This window comes from Anolis carolinensis, chromosome 5 (genome assembly GCF_035594765.1).
Source record: "Anolis carolinensis isolate JA03-04 chromosome 5, rAnoCar3.1.pri, whole genome shotgun sequence".
NCBI lineage: Eukaryota > Metazoa > Chordata > Lepidosauria > Squamata > Dactyloidae > Anolis > Anolis carolinensis.
In genome coordinates this window covers 178,611,376-178,632,139 of record NC_085845.1, presented here as the reverse complement: position 1 = coordinate 178,632,139, position 20,764 = coordinate 178,611,376, and the positions used below count along the sequence as shown (strand labels likewise).

The 20,764-nt window shown below is 40.4% G+C and overlaps 1 long non-coding RNA gene across 3 annotated transcripts; it reads left to right on the top strand.

The window, feature by feature from the left end:
• The first annotated feature begins 5,362 nt into the window (after window positions 1-5,362).
• On the top strand, window positions 5,363-19,473 carry LOC103278835 (uncharacterized). Of its 3 annotated transcripts, none has more exons than XR_010006876.1 (4): window positions 5,363-6,466; window positions 6,702-6,792; window positions 16,961-17,180; window positions 18,200-19,473. It is a non-coding gene; the product is annotated as an uncharacterized LOC103278835 (long non-coding RNA). The 3 variants fall into 3 exon arrangements; XR_010006877.1 differs by having other exon boundaries at window positions 5,368-6,466; window positions 16,961-16,982; window positions 17,090-19,473; XR_010006875.1 differs by having other exon boundaries at window positions 5,371-6,466; window positions 16,961-19,473.
• Window positions 19,474-20,764: the final 1,291 nt, after the last annotated feature.

The window sequence follows — 20,764 nt, the reverse complement described above, 5'->3', positions numbered from 1 at the left end:
TCCAATATCTGTACATTTTCCTCCCACTTTATATGCTTTCTTTTTCTTCAGTTAAACTTACTGCTGTACATGTGGAAACATGAATCCTGAGGGATGGTGATTTCAGGAAAGTGGCCAAATAATGGCCATAGTTACAAAACCATTCTGAAGGTGGAGCATTATGTGGTTTCTGGGCTATATGGCCATGTTCTAACAGCATTTTCTCATTTTGTTTCACTGGCATCAGAGGATCTGATGGTAGTAAAGCAAGTGGAGTATATATACCTATGGAATGTCCAAGGTGGGAGAAAATGACCACTATCTTTTGATCAAGTGTAAAGGGTGCAATTAGCAAGCTAGATTTGTATGTGTTGAATGGGATCCACTCATTAGCATATGAGTAACCACGAAGATAGCATAGTCAATTTGTGAGGGCTTCTGCATAGAAGTAGCCTGGCCTTTGTTCCTTTTGAATGGTTTGCTGCCTCAAGACATCCTTTGTCTGCATGGTGCATGCCTTTGATTGGTGGTGTTCATTAGCTACTGTCTTGATGCTAATGGTTTTTCTAATGAAATGATTTTAGTGAGAAACATTGGAATCAAGTCAGTGACAACACTACTCAGACACAGGAGGTCTCCAGGCAGGAAGCAGTCAATGTTCCCCTTTTTTAACTATTGGCAAAAGGAAAGTTTAGCAGTTGGATCATTAATGAGTCACACCTGTGTTGCTGAATAGACGTAACTAATGAGTCACTTAGTAATGAAGCTGAAAACAAGATGGTGAAGAAACATGTTGAAGCTAGTTGAAGATCTAGGGTGTTTCCCTTCGTGTTCTGGTTTGGATTTTATCATCTACTGCAAGAAATAAACTGGAGGCCATGTGTTTGCTGTCAGGTGGTAAGGCACTTGATCAAAATCACATTGATGATATTTGTTTTCATGAGGCCACTCCTTAGAAAATATATTCTTTAGAGAATCCCCCCCCCCCAATATGTAGTAGGATTTTGATCCTACATATTGGATAACATATTGGTTTTCAACAGAGCCACAGGATTTAGAATTACAAAACATGCCCAAAGCCACATACCAATTTTCTAGAGGTGAGCCTGAAATGGAGGTGGCAAAGTGTGTTAAAAGCACTGAGCTGCTGAACTTGCAAACCGAAAGGTGCCAGGTTCAAATCCCGGGAGCGGTGTGAACGCCCGCTGTTAGCTCCAGCTTCTGCCAAGTTAGCAGTTCGAAAACATGTCAATGTGAGTAGATCAATAGGTACCGCTCCGGTGGGAAGGTAATGGCACTCCATGCAGTCATGCCGGCCACATGACCTTGGAGGTGTCTACGGACAACGCCGGCTCTTCGGCTTAGAAATGGAGATGAGCACCAACCCCCAGAGTCAGACATGACTGGACTTAACGTCAGGGGAAACTTTTACCTTTAAGGAGAACAAACTACTGAGCTTGGAGAAGAACAATGGATCTGGGGGTGACTCACAACTTTTTGAATGCTTGAAGCAAAAGTTGGGAGGGAGAGGAGGGGATGAATGGAAATGATGGTTAACAATGAAAGCAGCAGCTGGAAGACCCTGCAAAAGAACAGGAGAGGTGTTTGGTCCACTGGGTATCTTTTTAGATCATATATTGGCAGGTGGGGGGAAGGAGGGAGTGTGTACAACAAATTCATTCCTTGATCCAGGCCAATTTTAGAATGTTCTGGAACCAAATATAGCCCATCCACCCCAGGTTTATGTAGTGTACAAACTGATAATTGAATGAAGTGACTGCTCACGTTTTTTGGGGTGGGGCACTGCTTGTTTGCTTTTGCAGTCACCTGCACTCAAGACCATCCAAACACCATCTTTTTACATATTGACTAAGCACTTCATGAGATATCAGGTAATAAAATCAGCTGCAAGGTTTCTCTGAAATGTGCTGATCTGGTAATATGGCAGTACCTCCTGTTCCAGAATAATAATTCTGTGGCTTCAGGGGAACAGACAGTATGCAAAACAAATGATAAAGGAGGGCACAGAATAGAAATGTGCAACCAATACTGCCATCTCAAAACAACCTTAGGAAAACAAGGTACTAATTATGGATCCAATCCAACAAGCTGCAAGTCAAAGCAAAATTGACAGTAATTCTGAGAATGGGTTGCATAATTCCCTTGGTAAACATTGTGTAATGCTAGATGTTTTTCACTTTGTCAGAGCTCACCCCAGGAGTCTTCAAGGGAGGCTTGTACTGACACTGAATACTCCATCCATTGGAGAACTGAATATTCAGCTTTGCATTACGTCAATGCTGAAGAGCAACAGTGGACCCATCAGCTTCTAACATGAGCATAATTTTGACCATAGTTTGGAGGCATTACTCCTGGTCAGTAGGAAGGCAGACCAGGGAATAGGGATTCAGCCTGTGCTGGATGGGATTACACTCCCCCTAAAGACACAGGCTCCCAGGTTGGGGGTCCTCCTGACTTGGCATTGAACTTGGAGGCCCAGGTATCAGTGGTGGCCAAGAGGGCCTTTGCACAATTAAAACTTGTACTCTACTGCGCCTGTTCCTTGAGCAGCCAGACCTGGCCATGGTAGTACATACCTTAGTAACATCCCTTAGTTACAGTATCAAAATGAGCTGTACGTGGGGCTGCCTCTAAAAAGTGCTTATCTGGTCCAAAGAGCTGCAGCCAGGTTGCTAACTGGGACTGGCTACAAGGAGTGGACAACCCTTATCTACCTGTTTTCGGGAACAATTCAAAGTGCTGGTTATGACCTTTAAAGCCCTAGATGGATCAGGTCCAGGTTATTTGGCTGACTGCATTCCCCTTGTACAAACCTGCTTGGGCTCTGAGATCTTCAGGAGAGGCCTTTCTCTCAGTCCCACCTCCAGCTCAAGCTCAGTTGGTGGGAACTTCTTCCATCATATTACTGCTCCAAGTGAATTAGAACTCCTTGGTAAACCTCACCAGCTGCTTTTCCATAATAAAAAATGAGTTTAATCATGGATCTGCCATGTAAGACAGTTTTAAGTGGTTTGCAGCTATGGTTAACTGCAGAGGACAGAATTGTTATTTGTCCTGCATAGTTTGCTGCTTTTCTAAATCTCCATTTATTATAAGTACTTTGTGGTGAGTCTGGCAGGTCTGTACTAGTACTTGCCAAACTTATATATGAAAGTTATATAACAGAATGGGACAGTATATTCAGGCTTCTTGTTGACACACAGAAATGCTCAAGGCAACAACCAAGCAGGGTAAAAAACAAAGCAGATTAAAACCAGATCAAGCGATGAAATCATTAAAACCATCACAATCAAAATAATTAAAACCATCACAATGGAGTTCAATTCAGATTAAAGAACCAGTTGAAAGGTCCTCACGTTCTCATACTCCCCAACATTTCAGAGATTAAAACTGGGACACATGAGGGCAAGCAACATCAGAGAATAGTCAAGATGGCAAAAGTTACTTAGGGACTCATCAAGACTGAATAAAAAGACCAGAAAGTCCCTGATTTTGTTACCCCTTTTCTGATTCTGTTTTCGAGAGCCATGCACATTTTGTTTATCCCAGAATATTTTCTGTCAGCTCCAGATACAATTTTTTTTAACCAACTACCCAAGTTAGATGGGAAAGAACAGGAACAAAATCAGGGATTTTTCAGTTAGTCTAGATGTGTCCTACAAGGAAAAACAGATAAGCTAGGGAAGGCCACAGCCTTATAGGAAGGGCAAGATTCAGCCCCTTACTCTTCTGCTGAAATAAAATCTCCTCTAAAAATAAGTTAATTTTCCACCACATTTCCTCTATTGCAGTGAAGAATCTATCACACACTGAGGGCATTTCCAGACAGCATCAAAATGTGGGTTTAAAAACTGGGGTAAAAAATCCCAGGACCTGACAGCAAGTCTACACACAGACCTGTCAGTCATGGGAAATGGTCCCCCATCCACCCCACATCTTCCTTTGAAATGAATCAAAATGGAGGGGGATGGGGACATCCAGCAGAAGTTTTTTAAAAATCTCTCCAAGATGCACTGGACTTCATATGTGCCTATGGAGATCCCAATGTACATACAAACAGATTTTGTATCACCCAACTGTTAATTCAAGCTCTGTTTATTATTATAAGAAAAAAGGAATGGTTGCAGAGAGTTCTAATTGCTTTCCAGATGTGCTTCCCTTTGGCCACCTGTGTCTCTGTGGCTCTATTTTTTAACAGCACGATCAGATGTTTCGGACTTTTAAAACACGCATGTGCACTGGAGCAGTCCACACAAGGGGATGGGAAGTAAGTCACATGTTTTGCATGACTGCAGGAATATACAGTCATGTGAAGGTGCACATTTTTGGGTTGGAATTGGGTTTTAAGAGAAACAGATGGTCTGAATTATATTTGCACATTCTAATCCATTAGCAGGGGTATGAACAAAAACAATGGCCTCATTGCACACTGCATATATTAACACTAATGTTCTTGCTATTGAACCTTTAATAAAAAGGAATATTTTCAGAAAGGGTTTTGAACCCAAGGAAACTGACTTTTGGTAAGTAGATTTATTGCTTTCACACATCAACATGAACTTGTAGAGATCTGACAGACCTGTATCACTTTCCATAACCCTTTGAAAATTTAGGGCAGTTTCCAGATCTTATTACATTCTGTTCCACTCCCATAATTGTGTAAAGATTCTTTATATCTCTCAGCATTCCATCCAAGGAAGTGGGTTTATATCTATGAAAACTCATGCTAAAGTAAAAATTAGTTAGTTTTAAAAATCCTGCCATTATATATTTTTCTTTCTTTCCTTACTTTCCTCCTTTTTGTGAATAGAGTTTGCTCAGAGGTTTGAACTATGAATCCATTTATTAAATGAATCCATTTAATCAGTATCAAATGGCGCAAGATCCCAAAGTGACTCTTCCTACTGCAATAAAATCTCCAAAAATAAATGTGTTTTCCACCACATCTCCTCTCTGGCAGTGAAGAGTCTAGACATTTAGGGATGGTTTTTCAAGCAGTTCTTTATTACGAATGGCTAAAATAGAAATGCTAAGCTTACATAATGAATGTTAAAGGTTTGTTACTTTTCCCTGTATGGCTAGTTTAGCCAACACTTAACCATAGCAAGTTCAAATCAATATATTTTATTAAAGCTACACTGAAAGTTTGCTCCTTATCGTATTTCAGGTGAAAACCGCTGGTGTGACATGGGGGGTTGTATATACATGCTGTATGCTGTGAGGCCATCAATAGGACAGTTCCGTTTAAAGTGGTGTCAAACTGCATTCTATAGTGTAAATGCACCTAGGCGTAATTTCTCATGCCCCTATTATTGGTAATTTAAATATGCTACTTATCTTGGTGCTCCCCTGAGTCCAAATTAAGTTGGATCAATTGAAGTTTTTTGGGAGGCGGCTTGGCCCTTTCCACAATAAATTTCTTTCATCCAGAATCCCAGACATTTTATGTATACTATTTGTGACAGGATACATAAACATATGTCTTGCAAACTAAATAGGAGGTGTAATACCCCTTAGTCTTTAAGTAAACATTCATGCTTACATTGCTGGATTCTTGGAAACTTTCTTTTAAGAAGTATTTTCATTTGATGTAGCCTATGCAAAGACAAGGTGATTACAAGTGCATTGTAGTGTATGACCAAAGAATGATCCTGCCACATTGAAACTCATCATTGAAGCAGTTGTCAGTTTTACCAAGCACTTGCAGTATTGCATTGTTTTAGTCTATGAATGAATGACATGAATCCTGAAGCTCTGAAATTCTCTAAAAGCCAAGAACTAAAAAGAAATACTATTGAGCATATAATCCCCATGTAGCAGATGGGGCCATTTTCAAGGTCTTCAAATGTTTGTTAGATATATGTAGGTCACGAAGAGTCGGAAACAACTGAGTGAATGAAGAAGAAGATGCGTATATGTGTTATTTACATTTATTGGCAGGCTAATGGCTGCCCATCTCTATTTCTTAATTTTGGGGATATTAGATAACAAAAATAGAGGCTGAATTTATCAAAGAAAATGTCTTCATTTTGGGGAGGTAGAAACAGGATTATGTTATACCCTGAATGAAGATGAACGTTAAACTACAATTCTAAGAATCATCCCCCCATTCACTTTGGTCTACAGCTCAATTTTGTCAGCTTCCTGTTAACAATTTACACAAAAGTACATGCAGATTGTGCACGCCTAACCCTTTTTGGAAGCGGTGCAGAGAGCTATTTGTGTGACCTTGCACTCCATCCAAAGGCTTCTCACTGATAGCAAGTGTCAAGCTGCAGGAACAGGCCTTACGGATCATGCTTACTGGGGAGAGAGGAGGCAATTCAGACAATAAAGATCTGACTGACTGCTCTGTGCTCTCAGTGGAAGGAAAGGTCGGGTTCTTCCCTCTGAGAATGGCCTGTCATTTCTCTCCTGATGCAAGCTGAAACCAGACGTGTCTACTGAATCACTTCTTCCTCTTCTGGTAAGCAACAGGTCCCTTACTGTGGTTGACTAGTGTTAGGTAGTGGTATGATATAGAACTATGCATGCAGAGCTATGCACAGGTGTAGGATCTCAAACTACACATGTTACCTTATGAAGAATTTGGGAAGGTGACTTATCTGAACCACAAGAACAAGTGGAAAGATACTTCCAACTATCTGACTGTCTTTATGTCTATTCTCCCCTTCTCTCTCCCCCCCCCCTCCAAATTACAGCTTCCAACTGTGACTTCCAAAACGTCTCCAATGAAGAGAATAAAACTTTCTGTTTCACAAGCAAAGTCAAGTCAACCCTCCACATTTGCAGGTTTTCACTTTTGTAGGAATCTCTAGGTTCTCCAGCATGACTTTAAGGGCAGCTTTTTTCCAGAACTTTGGTCTCTAGGTGTTTTAGACTTCAGGTCTCAGAAACCCTAGCTGACTTAGCCAACCGTTAGGCATTTTGAAAGCTGAAGTCCAAAACACTAGTAAGACCAAAGTTTGGGAATCACTGTTCTACTGCAGTTTGGCTATTATACCCCAACTACATTCACAGCTATTGGGTTCTTGTTGCCTCAGCGGACAGCATATCAAGCACAATCACTGTTCTTTTTTCTCTTTTGGCATTTCATGTGTTGGCAATGTCTTGGCAAATGTGCTGTTTCTGCTCCGATGCCACCTTCTTCCTCCTGCTTTGGAAATCATTTATCACACCTCTTAAAATGACCCAAAGATGTCATACTTCTCTCTCCACCCCCTCCTCTCTCCCTCCCTCCCTTGGTACATGTCTGTAAATTAGGGATTTTTATTTCAAACATCAAAGCTGTCATCAAGCAGGTAATGCAAATTACGTTTATGTAGGAAAAATATGTAGTCATCAAAAGGATGACAAAATTGGAGCAAATTAGATAATATTCTTTGTTTCCCAAGTTTCCTAGGCAATTAAAGATAAACATGATCACTTAGTTTTACTACTTTCTAATGTAAATACACTTTGGTTTGTTGGGTTTTTTTTTTAGCTTATTAGCAATTAATTAGAAATATCAATCTTTATTAACTTCTCTATCTCTGGAGGGTAGACTTTATCGTTCACATATGGTGCAGTTTTGAAGGATCTAACCTATAGTAATAAATAATCTGGATGACAATAGAAAAAGTGGAAATTGCTTTATTCCATGTCAAACTACCTGTCCATTTATCCCAATACTGGCTATTGTGAGTGGGGAAAGTATATAATGTCAACCTGCATCTGCAATCTGAAGTGTAACAGTCCAAACAAGAAGTAATAGTTGAATCTCTCTATTATATATGCACAATTCTGAGCAAATATTTCACCTAATATCTTAAAGGAGAGAAATTCTCCAAAAAAAAATTCTCACTAATGGAGCTTGTTATCAATATAAGTCACATCAACTATGTTGGTAACATGGGTCCTGTTTTGTACTTCTCATCATTTTCTAGACCTAGTATCATTCTATGACATTTGGGATAAGATGGCAGGGAATGTCAGGCTCCAGATACACACAAAATGGATGGAGAGTGTTTAGATAAAATCCCACAAAATAGCATTTTTCTAGGTGGTTGAGAAAGCTACATCTCAGCATTTTGTGTTATTTGAAAAATTCAAGTTTCCTCTCACTCCAGTCAAAGGTCCAGGGCAGAGAGCACCTATCTCATGTTATTGTTGGTGCAGATTAGTGACAATCAAGAAGAGGAGATGGTTTTCAGTATGATTTGAAATTATCTGTGTAATCTTTGGCTTTTGGGAGCCTGCCTACATAAGAAATTTACAAATATGAGTTTTTTTTATCAGAATGTCATTAGCCGCCAGTAACTAATCTGTAAAGTGACTGCTCTTATAAGCTATACCCCCGAGTGAACATTTTCCTGGCTAATCGTTTTGCCAGTTGGGGAAGAATTACACAGGCTTTCTCTGAATCGTTTCCCTTGCTGATTAACATCCAGTTGCATTCAGGGAATTAGGTTCTTTCTGAAAAGGTTTTACCACCTACACATATCATCCTAATGCAGTACTTAAATTTTATACTGACATGTATGAGCTGCTTTCCTAATGTCGGTTGAAGTCAGAAAGAAAATGGAGCTAAATTTAACCATTAGGTATTGATTTTGCTGAGCTTCATCTCACAAAAGTGGGTCCCTAAAATGCCTTTAAATCTGTGCTGTTAAAGGAACTATGATGCATCTGTCATCTCAGGATATATATATACTAGCTTTGCCCTGCCACGTGTTGCTGTGGCTTATGGGAATCATTTGTTGGCCAGGTGGAATAGCAGTGAATAGCCTTGCAGCCTCAAAGCCTGGCCATTTTCTGGAGTAGCTGGAGTAGCACCCTCAATCAAAGAGCCTCTTTGAAGCCTGGCTACATCCTTTGTAGGGGAATCATTGTTTTGCCAGATTGAATTGCACTAAATAGTCTGCCTGCTTTCTACATCGGGCATCCTTTCTAGGCCAGGTTGAATGGGATGGAGTAGCCTCGTGGCTTCAAAGCCTGGGGATGTTTCACCTAGGGGAAATCTTGGTTGACCAGGTTGAAAAGTACTGAATAGCCTTGCTGCTTGCAAGCCTGGCCGCTTTCTATATTGCAGAATCCTTGGTTGGCCAGTTTGAATAGCAATTAATAGTCTTGGTGTGGCAGGTATGAATGCTGCAATTAGCCACCTTGATTAGCATTTAATGGCCTTGCAGCTTCAAAGCCTGGCTGCTTCCTGCCTGGGGGAATTCTTTGTTGGGAAGTGTTAGCTGGCTCTGATTGTTTCCTTTCTGGAATTCCCAATTTTCCTGCTTTCAGAGTGTTGCTAGGATATGAAGAGGGCGGGGCCTAAAGGCAGCAGAGCCTACTTTTCTAACTGGCAGTTAGGGCGAGAAAGGTTATTCCTCATCCTCTGTAATTTGGACTATTTTTCTATGTTTTTTTTATTGAAAGACATATTTTGAATGACTATGTCTTTTGTGGCCATATTTGGTGTGATTTGGTTCAGTGGTTTTGTTGTTTACTCCATAGTGAAACGAACATTACATTTTTTATATATAGATAGGCAAAGTCTGTATGGCTGTAAACTATTGCTTGGAAAAGCACATAAAATGCAGTGGTACAACTTCTGATTGAAAGCCCCAGCATCTCCAGTTTTAAAATAAAAAGATCTGATGTAACTGTCTAGAAAAAAAATGAAGTGGTTGCTAGTCAGGACCAGATAAGATGTGGCGTTATTCGTAGTTTAGTATCAGGTACATGCAGGTGTTGCTTTAACTAAATAACCAGTGCATGGGGAACTGTCTTAGATTGGGAGCAGAGGATCAATCTCACTCCCTTGCTGCAGCTATCAAACAAAAATAAATACAGCATGCCCCCTGTATTCACGATGGATACCTTCTCAGACTGTTTGAATTAATATGCAAAACTGTAGACAATTGTGAACCCTAGTGAAATGAATAACTTCTGAACCAAGTATACCATAGAGTTGTGCTAGAGAATCTAGAAAATGCTTAGAGAGGATATATTTTGCCAGATGTGTATAAATGAAAATACAGATGTCAATCCTGTAGATACAGGAGGTCACATTATGTGCCAACTGAAGTAATAATGTGCCATATCTCTTATAGCCATTGGACTAGTAGCCTAACTGAGCTTCAGGTACATTGAATATTCTTGAATATGCGAGATTCTTGGCTGCTGTATTAAAGCCGCCCTGAGTCCCCTCTCGGGTGAGAAGGGCAGGATATAAATGTTGCAATAAATAAATAAATAAATAAAATGAAGAGGGTATTTATTTTTATTTTTTTATTTACCACATTTATACTATGCCTTTCTCACCCCAAAGGGGACTCAGAGTGACCTTACAGTAAGCAACAATTCGATGCTACACAAATACATACAATAAATAAATATGTTAACATCCAAAAAGTTTAAAACATCAAACATTAAATCAATTCATTAAAACCATGTAATCCAAAATCGTAACCCAGAGCCATTCCATTCGTCATTGCTTTTAGTCATAATGCCTCTCACTCACAATGGAGCCACTGTGATCTAGAGTTTGAATGTTGGACTTTGTAGACCAGAGTTTGAATTCCTGCTTGGCCATGGAAACTCAGTGGGTGACCATGGGCAAGCAACACGCTTTGAGCTTCAGAGGAAGGCAGTGGCAAACCCCCTCTGAACAAATCTTTCCAGGAAAAAGTCCATGATAAAGAGACCTTAGGGTTGCCATAAGTTGGAAATGACTTAAGACACACACCAAAAACAATATTTGCCATGACAAATGTATAATTAATTGTAGATGAAGTAAAGCAAATATCTGTTTATTTATTAGGAGCCAAAGAAAGCATTGCCATCACAGTTTCTAAGCTGGCCAAATGCCATTTTCATCATTCAGTAAGATTACTATTTTTGCTATTACTGCTATTATTCATAGTCATCAAATTTATAGTTCTTTTTCTTTCATGGTGAAACTCCAGGATAGTGCACATAGGTTTCTTTGTATTGACTAGAACCAAATCTGTTTAGCTTCAACATGTTTGCTGTGTCGTGTGTCTTCAATATAGACTTAGATTACAGTTTCCTTAAATCATTATTCCTAACTGTAATGAAAACAGAATGCAGAAGGGCTGAATAAAGCAAATAATTGAGGTCTCTAGCTGGAAGCTTTCCTGTAGATTAGAAGGAGAAACCCAGGAGGCCAGATGTCATTTTCTTTGTTCATTCTGCTTCTGCTATTTGTTTGCATTACATTCTGGCAAGAGTTAATTCAATGCAGTCATGGTTTTGATGGAGACAGGTGGCATTAGAAGTGAATGGCACCAAGTAGTATTGCCAATATGGGCTGTGTTAAGCGGCTCAGATATCAAAGAAATTCTACTTCATTCGAGAACACATTTAGATGATTAAATAATGTCTCGGGGTCTGATTAGCCTGCTGCTGCTGCTGTCGCTGCACTTTTAAACATCATTTTAGCCTAAATGCAATTGCTTTTAAAAATAGCAGCAAGAAATCAAATAATTATGATGATACATATAATAACAACATAGAAGGGAACAGCCCCAAACCTATGTGCATGAAAACAAGCTAAAAACAAAGTAAGAAACATTAAATACCCCTGGAAAATATTTTTAAATAATTGTAGGATTAAATTACCCATGAAAATCTTCAATGGGATTTCAAAGCAAAGACCAGAGGCATGAGAAGGGTCTGACTGTAATAAAGAGCAATGGCTAGAATAGGGCCCGAATCCTGTTTCATCTGTTTCTTTCATGGTTTTGTACTGTTCCGTCTATTCAGATAGCATGGAATGGTACAACCCCCACCGGAATTAAATAAACAGTGAAACAAAAGAATGAGGGGAATGGTAGCTATTTGATCAGCTCATTTTTGGCGTTTGGTTGTAGATGGTGGCTGGACCTACAGCCAAGCGCTGGGCTCTCGATGCTCATAGGCCTGACTTGCAGGGCCTACAGCTAAGCGCCGGGCCTGCTTGGCTGTAGACCCTGGTTGGCAGGCCCTGTGCTGCCCAAGACCCAATAATCTTTTTTTTTTCAGACCTTGGATGGAAAAGCCCATTTGTATAGGCGTCTGTTTCTGTAAGTGCCAGGCAGAAACAGAAATGGGGCCATACGAATAGTACAAATAGAAACAGACAGTGATTCCATACAAATGCACAAGACTAACAATGGCAAAATAAGAAATCTTGCAAGGAGAAAACTGTTGATGTATCTTAGATTTCCAAAGTTAAAGTCTGATTCTGCAGTTTAGAAGGCTGACATTAAGTTGAATAATTATACATAATAGTTCCCTCTTTAATTGTACTCTTCCCTATTTGCTAAGCTATAGTCGAAGCCAGAACCTTATCCAAAAAGCGGCAAACCACAGCTGAAGAAATCCTCTAATATTTTATCTAGTCTCTCTCAACCTGCAATTTCTATAGATATTTTATCTGGAGATGGCTTCCTTATGTTTGTATTAATCCCAATAATGGAACACAAAAGAGATTTGGTAGAAATATGGACTATTTTGCAATGTTTTTGCCTCCTCTTAGAATCATAGTATCATAGAATAGTAGAGTTGGAAGGTGGGGACTTCTGCTTTGTCACAGAATGCTCCCCCAATAATGATACAATATATCAAAAGGAAAGAATATAATTGGTTAGTTCATTTAGCAATTCATCATTGGCATCACTAAGGATGCACACCACTTTAACTTTCCAATGCTATGGAACCATGGTAGTTGTAGCTAAAACAGTGCATGTTACAAAAGATAGAAATATTAAACAATTCTATTATATCTGTAATTAAAATAAGTTTTAAGAGCATTTCAAACATACCTTCAATATGTTTTAAGGAATTACAGAACCTCCTTTAAAAGACCATTTGCAACCACCAGCTGACAGCCAAAGGGCTGTCTAATATTTTTAAAGACTTTTGCCAGCAAGTTGAAAGAGAGCAGAGGGGCCACCAAGCTTCCCAGTCTGAGCAGCCACCAAGACAGCCATCGCTGTCACAATGTATGTGACAGTGACAGGACCACGACAAAAGAAAGCCCTTCCTGACTCAGGTGGGGTTATAGTGAGATATGGTTTTCTGATGTTTGGACCCAAGCTGTATAAGGCTTTATGGGTCATAACCAGGACTTTGAATTCTGCCTGGAAACAGGCCAGTGGCCATTGAAGAAATCTAATAGCATTTCCTTTTGCTCACCATCCACAATACATTATAATCAGAGGGTACTCTGGGAATAAACAAGTGTCTCTTAATTTATTTCCAGGTTTTTACCCTAGTTTCTGTTGTTCTTGTGCTATGTCTAGCACTCTGGATTTCGTATACTGTTCTCTACATTGTGCAAGTCTAATGATGAAGTGGGAACTCCCACACCCAACTTCTTTTGTCACTTTATGCCTGCAGAAGTGATGATAAAGACTTGGGGTGTCACTTGCCATTTGTGGGTTATTTCTGGGAAATAGCAAAAAGGACGCAAACCTCTCCCCCATCTGACAAGTAACCAACCTGGTACAGAGAGGAAAAAGTTATACAAAGGTTATTTTCTGCATTTGGCAGGTAAGGCCCTGGCACCTTGTCCTCCCTGATTATTGCAAATAGGAAAAGTATTCTTTTTAATGAATCCCTCAGGCACAGAATAAACTGGGCGTCAAATTTTTCATCCTTTGCAAATAAGCTGTTAATAATAGTACAGTGGTGTGAAACATACCTTCAAAAACCTCAAACTGGCAAAAGCTTGTCTCCAGAATCCAACCCACGTTTTCCTAATGAGTTTATTATGGTAAGCAAAACAGAGCCAATTGTCGGCAAGGTCTCAAGCAAAATTGCTTTTGGAAAAGGCAGTATCCTGCAGAGTCTGATGATTTCTGGTGGAAAACATGGCAAGGATATTGTTTTGTGTGGAGAGTGTCCCATTTGAGCTCAAAATCCAATGTCAGCTCAGGGAATTTGAACCCACAAAAAACAAATCCAGGAAGCAAATAGTACCATAGTGCCTGCAAAATGAAATTGCTGAGTGTCAATGGCTCCAGTAAGCTGAATGTTCTTGTTGTGCACCTACTCTTCTAAGAAGGACAGCTATGGAGAAAACACTTTACCTGTAACTGATTGATGTGCGTATATAATGCAACAAACCTCCTACCATTTGGGGGGGGGGGTTGTTGGGTACTGGTTCTTATTTACACAAATTTTGTATTCCTTAATACCAAGTGTGTGACTGGACTATGTGGTAAAGACTTGCCCAATGTAAACAACAGTTATGTGCATGGAATACAGCTTGCGGAGTCCCCCAGCCAGCATGGCCAATGTCCAAGGAGCTTTTCCTTCATTCATGGAAGGCATCTCCCACAGAATCCATAAAGGTTAAGAAAGCAAGAATCATTTTGTCCCTGGTAAATAGTTGGCATTCTCTGAAGACAATATAAGGCCATGGCTGATTACATTTCTTTTGGTAAACCATCTTTTGGTAAACTCTTACATAAAGCCTTTGTATGAGAAGAACAGGCAGGTCCATGCATGCAGTGAGGCCATATGACTGGCATCTTGGCCATTCTGAGGATACAGAGTTAGCACGTAGACCCTCTCTGTGCCACATGTCAGACTTTGCATAGCATTGTGTGCCTTTTGCTGCTTTGATTAAGCTTAGACCTGCTGACGGCAAGCCTGTCAAACACACTCTGTAAGAAACAAGGCAGTCTTGGCAGGCTATGCTGTTTTGTGAATATTGCACACACGCATAGAGAACAACTCCCCAAACTGGGCACTCCTTCTAGCAACACCTCGGAGTCACACTTTGAGACTGTCTCCCCACTTCATTTTGGTTAGAAAATACCAATGTCTACATAAATGAAAAATGTAGGATTTTTTAAAACAATAACTAGAATATTGGGACACTCATACAATTTCTTTATCAGCCATGAACCTCACTGCATGCCCTCAACAGTCTTCTCTCTTAGTTCAGCTTTACTTGTACAGTCTGACTCACAGGTTATGATAAGGTAAAATGTCTTGAAGCTCCTTGAAGAAAAACGGCAGACATTAATAAATAATCCAACTTCTGCCATCATGCAGAACTATTCAGTAAGAAGAATACAGGTGGGGAAAATTACCGTACATACACAACTCCACAAAAACTGGGTCGACTTGTTCATGGATCAATATGAGTACTGTACCTTAACAAATTAAACATCCCCTTCTCTGAGTAGAGTGGCAAAGGGCAAGTGCTCAGTCTGTCCTGGGAGAACTTAAAAGAAGCATTAACCTTTTCTACTTTCTCTGCTGTGATGCAGCTTCTGGGATTTTTTGAATGCCTGGGTGGGAAAAAACATGGTGGCAGCAGCAGCCAGGGACTCCTAAGGTGGCATTAGTGCTGTCCTCTCTCCACAGAATGACCCTCAACTTATTTAAAGGTCTAATCAAAATCCAGAATATTGGCCCAAACCCTGCTTTCAACTTATACATGTCACAGACAGAATGCCACCAGATAAGATTCAACACAGTTTATTAAAGATACAGAACCAAAAAATGCTCGTAAAAAACAAAGGGCTAGGCAAACACTCGCCTTCAATATGAAAAGTCACTCAAAAACGGTTCAAAAGATAAACCGGATTAAACAGGAGTTTAATCCGGGTTAAACCAAAAATGCTTATTTCAGCCTGGCACTTTTAACAAACAAAAGCTGGTAAACAAAGATTCAACAAAACATAAATACTGGCAGCAGATTCCTCTCTGCTACTCAGCAGCTGTGGTTGAGTAACTAAGTTGTTACTCCTCCGTGCAGCGGGCGAACTCCGGGTCCAAACACATCAATCAGGGTTGCAGCGGTCAGCGGGGTCCCAATCCGGTCCGAGGTCGATAGCCAGGTGCAGGCGTCTAAGGTTCCACGAACTCCACCGATAGCCACAGAAAGGATAGTCCAAGGTCGTAGTCAGTCAGTCAGTCCAGCGTCAATCCAGAGTAGGTAAACAATGTCCGTCAAGAAGACGACGGAGGTCCAAGCTAATAAGATTAAACACAGGTTGCACAACAAAAGCCCACACAGTTCCTCCCGCCGTCTATGCCCAATGTCCTTGGTAACTTACGTATTCAGCAAACGAAACACACCCGTCTTCAGGAAATTCCCAACAAGAGCCCAAGCGTTCGTCCAGATTACCTTGCCCAACGCAATTAGCCCTGGATTCAAGACCCCATTTTATGCCAGATACAACTCCTCATCACTATCAGCTGTTACCCTAATTCCAGGTGCCTCATCATCATCATCCTCATCAGAGCTGAAACATCTTTGACTACACCCCACAGCATCCCCAGCTGTGGATCCCGTCCCATCCCTCCAACTTGTCCACGGGTCCGATCCTGCAACCCGCCAGTCGCTTCCCATGCTATCATTACCAGGAACACCCAAATCCTCCCTTACACGAGTCCATTCCATGTCATCCTCCTCTGAGCTAACCACCTCTTCCTCCATTCTCTCGGTAAAACCCTCAAAGGAGTCTTCGTCAGATGGTTCTGCAAATAAGTCCCGCAGCCGTTTCCTCTCTCGCTCCTCAAGAGAGTCTGACTCTCGAGGAGTCTTACGACCACGTCTCCCAGTATTGGAGCCATAAGGCTCAACCATAACAATACATGAGTTGAATATTAATACTGGTCATTGACTGAAATAAAAAATATTCATTGTATATGTATGTGTCTGTTTATATATATATATATATATATATATATATATATAACACCCTCTGCCCACATTTAAAAAGAAAAGGACTTTTGTAGAATTTTCTATTGGTAAAATGGTTTGCAAACATATTTTGTGCTTTTTGGGGCTTCATATGACCTATAGGCTACATTTCACAGAAATTGTTGCATTGAATTCCTCCTAACCTGTTAGCCATAATGTGACTAGCCACTTTATCCATTACTCTGACAACCACATCCAAATCCCTCACTTAGTAATAAACTGTTTGTTTGTTTGTGTGTGTTTCTGTTCTCTTCTCAGGGCATGCTGTTTCCCCCATAAGGTAAGATAATGTAGCTGTTGCAATTTTCCCTCTTGTGTATATTTTTAAATCTCAATATCACACTCATATCTATTTGCTGCCTGTAATTTTGTTCACTTCTCAACTAGGACTACCTAACTGAAAACCAGGGCAATCTCTCCTGTACGTTTAATGGTTGTGTAGAAGAGGGATTTCAGCAGGTGCTTGTCAGGCAGCCAGGTAACAAGCACACTTGCTGTAATCCTATAAAATACATCTGTCATAAAGAAAGGTTTCACAATTGTAAATCAATTGCAATTGTTTTAGAACCCTCTGGAGCTCATAAAACATGAACAAAAATATTCTTAATAAGTGAAATCCAAGATAAAATATCCAATTCTGAAAGGAGCAAAGAGTTCCAAGACGACTCTAGTGAGATTTCACAGATAAATTTCCACATTTCTGATTTTTTGTTTCCTTTGTGAGCTAGTCCACAAAGTAGCAATTTTAATATAACGAATTTGTCCATTTAAAATTCAGTCTTAATCAACTAGTATGAGCAAGGGCACCAGTGACACAATGGGTTCCAGATGAAGTGCTGATCTGAAGGTTGGTGATTTGAATCCGCGAGACAGGGTAAGCTTCCGTCTGTCAGCCCTAGCTTACAGGGACATGAAAGAAGCCTCCCAGCAAGTTAGTAACACATCCGGGTGTCCCCTGGGCAACGTCTTTGTAGACGGCCATTTCTCTCACACCAGAAGTGACTTCCAGTATGTTCACTTCTGGCACCATTAAAAAAAACTAGTATGGGCCAGGTCTTGACTAAATCTGTTCTGGACTTTTCTGGCATAATATAAAGAGCCTTCTAAACTATACTGGTTTTCAGTGAATATTAGTTATTTTGCACCAAGAAAAATAAATAAAATGGCTAATCAAATAGAAGTATTTGGATGTTACCTAACACACAAAGTATTCTTTTGGGGACAAATGCTCCATTTACCAGCCAAAAGGAGAGGCTGGGCCATAGTTAGTAACTACACAGTCCTGGTGCAATTGCATAGTAATTATGTGTTCCAGCAAAGTTAAACAGCTTGGTAATTATGTTCAGTGGTTCCCAAAATATCATTTAACACGCGTCCTGGTTTGTAAAACTAAAATAATGATGAGTTTGCTTGGTGATTACATAGCGCTTACCACATATATGTTCTGCCAGTGCACGATAGCTATATACCCTGTCATTAAATATCACAATTTTTCAGGTCATAGAAAGGATCTCTAAACAGTTCCGCCTGTATATTGAAGCTTCATTGGAAATGCAGCACACGTATTCACGGGGCTATTCTTCTATATGGACACATTGCAAAGCCTTCAGATGAACTTCATGTAGAAGTCTTTCTTCTAGATCCCTGATGCCAATTAGTAAGGAGAGAGCAGTTTTAAAGGCACATGCCTCCTGCTCCCATGCCTATTTACTCACAAATAACTGAATTCAGCGGGCTTTCTCTCCTCATACAAAAGAGCAATTTCTCAAAAGTAAATCTCATGGAATTTAATAAGACTCACTTACTCCTGACTCCAGGTTTCCATCTTTTCTTCATCATGCTCCTGTGGCTTTAACAATTTGAGTTCAGTACTCTGGTTTTAATTATCCTTTCACACCATATAGTTATAGCGCTATACTCCAAATTAGCTGTCATCAGAGTGTCCCATGTAGGTGTGATGTCTCATGGGCCTTGTAGTCCCGTTCCTAGTACTATTGTGGCAGACGAAGAGGAAAACATGGGATTTTCACCGGTTCAGCCAGAATCGGAGCCTCTGCACCTGGAGGATGTTTGCCCTCAAGAAGTCAGCCAAACAAGCCTTGGGCAGAATTTTCCCCCGTTTTCTCGAAAGGACAATTATAATAGAGATAGAGGAGCGAGGGAGGCGAATCGCCGGAGCCTCAGAATCGCAGCCAAACAATTAGCTGATTAGGTCTGCTTCCCTTGGGAAATTCTAAGGAGTCATGCATCTGGACAGAGTTGGGTTTCACTTCTAGTTCTCCGGGGAAAGTGTTCTTCTGGCGGGAAACGAGACCCTATTTAGGTGTTTTGCCGCGAAGGAAACCTTGCGGAGTCAACTCGTCAGCTTGAGGAGTGAGATCGTGTGTGCACTTCGTAATCCCCAGTTCCTTGTTTCCAGGACCAAGTTCCAAGCCTGCCTTGTTTCACGTTTGCCGCGGACCTCGCCACGGACCTTGTTCTTGCTTCTTGTTTGCCTCGTATCAAGTCTTGTCTAGCCAAGTATCAAGTTTGTTTTCCAGCCTTGTTGTCAAGCTTCAATGGACTAAAAGACCTTGTCATCTCCCCACACTATTGCTTAGCAAAGTGTGTGTTTCGGTTATTGGATTATAACTTTGGACTCTAATATCACATATTGGACATTGTTTTCCTGGACTATATTTGACCTTTCCTGAAAGGTCTACTTCTGAACTATATTCTTCACTTGTTTTTATTGACTTTATATATTCCTATAATAAAGATATTAGATAGAATCCGGCCTCTGCGCATGGTTATTGGTGTTCTGTAGCCTGGGTCCTGACAGTAGGGACAGTTTTAACTACCATGGTAACATCCCTAAGAATCTAGGGATTTGTAGTTTAATGAAGCACTAGATCTCCCTGGGTGAGTTCTAAACATCCTTCCCTGAAATCCCCAAATAAACCTTGATTTTGCCATTTTATACAAGTGACATCCTTTTACTATGCCATTATATAAAATGGGACTTGAGCATCCAGGGTGGGTCCTGGAACTAAACGCCAACAGACATCAAGTATCCTCTGTAATACATGGCTGTTATAACTGTATATAGATGCCAGAGTCTTCTAGACATCTGATGAGGGATTGCTGGATAGTCTTCAGTATTACTGATATGCAGAAGGCTTTCAGAATAAGTATTTTTTTAAAGCCCAGTTAAACAGATGAAAACAATGAGAGCAGAGAAAATGAAGCCATAGTAAACACTGGACCCTCCTTCACCCGTGGGCTTATTTCCTGCTCAGCAGGTGCAGTATTTAAATGGCTTGGGCAGGGGGAGAGGGAGCTAGACCACAGAAAATATGCCAGACCACAACAGACAGAACACATGTTGTGAGCTGCGTTCTTTGTTCAGTCGTGATCACAAATGCCTTCTTTGAAAGCCACATATTTTCATTAGCCCCAGCTTTTAGGGGAACCGCTGTTTCCCAGTTATTTCTCAAATGTTCATTTGCTTTGGGCCTCTTGGAGACATTTAGGGAGCTGATTAATCTTTCTTATTTTGTCTTTTAAATCACACACAGGACTGCATGATCCATTACACTGAATATGCTACAGCTCAGAACTCTAGACAAATTAAAATGCCTTCTAGCATTGTTTGTCCTTGTTCTAAATAACTTGCACCACGATTCTACTATTAGTATGACAAAGAGGTCTGGTGAAGCTCAATGAACTATAACTATCTAAAATAACACCAACAAAGGCGAGTGTGGGGACTAATATTGGAAGGTCCACAGCACCCAAAGCTCTACCGAGAGTGGTGGTCACACATAGCGAAATATAAGGAAGGGAGGAGTTTTTTTTTTAAATGACAACCTTCTCACACAAAACTCTCACTTGTCTTGATAATTTTTGTCCCTATTACAAGCTTCCTCCCATAGTTCAAGGTCATAAGAGGGAAATGGAAAAGCTCTGGATCCAGTGGATTCCACAATCTCCCACCTACCATATGGAGAAAATACTTCTCCATTTTTTGCCTCAGTGCTCCAATGTTAGTGACACCCAGATTCTTGAGGTTTTGATGGTAGA